This window comes from Pimephales promelas, chromosome 13 (assembly GCF_988280905.1).
Source record: "Pimephales promelas chromosome 13, fPimPro1.hap1.1, whole genome shotgun sequence".
In the NCBI taxonomy this organism is placed as follows: Eukaryota; Metazoa; Chordata; class Actinopteri; order Cypriniformes; family Leuciscidae; genus Pimephales; species Pimephales promelas.
In genome coordinates this window covers 25360320-25364120 of record NC_142781.1, presented here as the reverse complement: position 1 = coordinate 25364120, position 3801 = coordinate 25360320, and positions in this window count along the sequence as shown.

The following is a 3801-nucleotide window of genomic DNA, read 5'->3' as shown; positions in this document are numbered from 1 at the left end:
CCTCTGACTCACTGTGTGTGATGATCCAAACTCATCTGTAAATTTATATAGAACTATAAACATGATTCTAGGATACAAAATTATGCAAACATCACCACTGGAGTGGACTAGGTTGTGCATGTGCCCACATAAATGTGATTAACTAAGTTAAGATAAACATTGCATTAAAGTCTTCATTTAGCATGATTGTCATAACTTGTTCATAAGAACTTAAAGGGGTCATCGGATGCAAAAATCTTTGCATTTAAATGTGTCGTTTCAAAAGCACACACACTATGGCTTTATCCCGAGCGTCACGTGACCAAACCGGATACCAGGTCTCATCGCATCCGCTTGAGAGGGTTAACCGCCGTTAGAACTGGCTACGATATCTATGGATTTTTAAGGTAATCAGTTAACTTAACTTACCTTATTCACTTTGTTATTGGCGTTTTATTCCATTTAAATTTCTAAGCGTTACTGTGAAGAAGAAAAAATATAAAACGTTTAAATATCAATCTGCACATGTGAGGGACATTGGTTATGCTAATCTTTGCTCGCTCCTCAGTTTTAAGTTATCTGGAGTAAAACCGCAAAAAAATTCATGAGACAAAAGACCTGGACCGGAAGCGATGCGACCTGTTTTACAGAATGCGGAAGTAAGTAGTTCCACCCCTAAAGGTTCCACCACTTGCACCATTTCTGCAAATCAATTTTAATAAATGAATGACTCTCCCTAACTATGCTCCCTAACCGTTGCTCTGGCCTTCGTCAACACAGGCTCGTTCTGACGCAGTAGAGCGCATGCGCTCTTTTCAAAAAATATTTTAATCCCTTGACAAACTACGATGTAAATTACATTTGTATGTATTCTAAATACACAATAGATTGTACTGAATGTCAGCCTGCTTATTTGCCTCAAGATCAGGATTTATTGAGTCCAGACCAGAGGTCAGGCAAACAAGAAACTACCCACAGCTCGAATCGTGCTAACCCCCTTTACAGTTACTTCCATACATACAAGTTTGCGATGTTGTTTGCAAATGTCCGTTGGGACCTGTCTATGCTTGGGACGATGGTTTCGGGGAAACACCAACTCTATGAACTATGCTGAAAACGACGGAATTTGCCACCATAATTGGCTAACGATGCTGCTTTTGGGAAACGCACCCCAGGTTTTGGACTATTTTTAAAGAAAGAAGCTGATTTTGGTCAGCAGAGGGCACTAAACTCTAATCAATAGAGGCACACACTACTATGCACTTTGTCCTTTGGGAAGTGTGGTTTAAGAAAAAGTAATTTACATTTTTAGATTACAAAACTATTTTTTCACATTATCCGTCTCAGATTATTTTCACATTGTTATCTCTCGTTCTTGATTTGTCTCAGACTTCTTTCACATTTCTCTCTATCTGCATGTCTCTCTCAGTGTCTGATGTATATGCCCTCAGAAATCCATCGTTTATTATCTTAATAAAATGTGCCTTTGTGCATAGAGATTTATAACTCCTGTAAACAAGGGCTGTCTCCAAGGAAGGGTACTTATGAAAATTAAAGCTTTTCATGGAGGGTATAAAGAGGATAGAAATGATCAGAGCATGCCCTTGTTCTAATTTCTACCCCCAATACCTCCCATTTCTTTGTTTATTTTATATTTACAGTATATATATATATATATATATATTTATACATATTTTACTCCTAATCACAAAAAATAAGGCATTGTCATACATTTGGAAAAAATGGCTTAATTTTCTCAATCGAAGAGTATTTCTCAATCTCAGCATCCCATCCCATCCCATCACAAAACCCCATCAACATCACAAGCAATGTTCTCTCTGGCAATAACTTTTCTATTGGGTGTAAAAATTCGTCATCGGACTCATTGTCCTCGTCCTCCTAGCTCTTTGTTCTCTTCCTCGTACTCCTCTTCCTCTAACTTTCTCTCCAAAATTGGCCTCCTTTTTGTTCAAACCAAGAATGCCATCCTAAAGTCTAAATATAGTGCTCAAGCTCTGATTTAAGTAAAAAAAAATCATTTGGTGTAGGTCATCAGTAAAAGAGTGCCTTTTTTTCCAAATGAAACACAAGAGCTGTTAGTTTTGAGTGATGCATCTAATGTAGAGATTGAGAACTGTGTTTTTGAAATGTTATGCAAAATGTTTTTCAATTGCAAACTGGGTGTAAAGTGTCATGGGTGCTGGTATTACAGCATGAACGTGATTTATGTGGACAAGTCTAAACGTATTAGTACTGTACTAGACAGTGTTTTATAACAAATGTAAAAATGCATAAAGTTTTATAGAGTTATATAGTCGGCAGATGGGGACAAAAATAGAATTCAGTCTGAAGCACTGATCCATTAGTAAAACACAAAACAAAAATAAAGCTTTAAAAAGGTCACACTCACTCTTTAAGAACTCTGTGCCAAAATCTGTGTGCCCATATCCTGAGAGAAATATGATCATAATTCTGCTTTATACCAGTAATTAATTATACAGAGTAATGGACCTGCTCAGCTCTGGATCGGCTTGCTCTGCCCCTCATGGCCAATTTCCTTAATTAGTCGTCCGCTGAAAATGTAAGCACAGTGTGTGAAATATATCTTCAATAAAATTGTGTCTTTTGTAGGGTCTTGCTTGACTGAAGGGCGGGAATGTTGTAGACAGAGTGTGCCGCCATAAGATTTAAGAGCAGGGATTTACTAGGCTTTCCAATCTCAGCTTGTCTGTGCTGTTCTAAGAATGACCTTGCTGCTGTGAGTAGACTATAGTGTGAATGTCACTTCCTTTAATGTGGAGTGAGTTCTACCGGATTGAGATTCCTCACAGCAGCTGAGATGACATGGGGTGGTGAAGAATGGCTCCCTGAGAGCCACGTGTCTCATATTTTCATGCACTTAGGAGATACTGACAGCTAAACACTTGGACATATTTAGTGGCCGCAGATGTAAATGATTTGATACCTTCTGTCAACTGGAAGTTGAGAGTTTACCATCCAGTTTATTTATGTTTTCCTTCATGCTCTAATTTTCATCTTTATTTGGCAAACAGGGTGGTATAGCAGCATGTACCGTGTCTTTAATGTGGTTGTGGCACTCCGCCATCTTCCCACTAACATACACTTAACTCTCTCAACATAACTCACTTTTTCATTGATTTCAGTCAGAGGCTGCTATTAGCTAAATCCGTGTTGTTTTAAGTAGTTATTCCAATGTCACATGAATACCACAAGTTCGGAAAGTTTTAGGATAGAATTATGTAAGACTGGTGGATTTCCGCGGGAGATTTGAGCATGTCTTGGCGTCATTACGTCACGTATGAACACATAAAGAAAGGAGTCTCGGCTAGTATAAGCTATATTGCGTGTGAGGATGCCAAGGTGGAGATTTATAGCCTTTTCTCATAGCACTTGATATAATTAAACATATCAATTTGATGGCGGATCCAGAAAGGTTCAAATGACAATCACCAGTGACTCACCTGCTGTAAAATGCAAAAGACTTCGTTTGGACTTCGGAGTGGTTACAGAAAAAAAGAGACCGGACATGCGAAATGCTGACGTTGTTAACATTAACAATTTGAGAACAAGTATAATTTGCACGGTTTTGTGTATAACTTATAAGCGATTGTTAGATTTAATCAGTGCGATTTACTGCAAAATCAGAACTAAAGTGGATGATCTTACTTGTTCAGATTACTTTTCCCGATGAAAATTATACTGGTCATACTTCCAAAAAGAATAATCTGTGATTCTGAATGCCAGTATCCACACCGGCGCGGTGACTGACAGCCTCAGTCTCCTCAAACATTGTGTTCATCC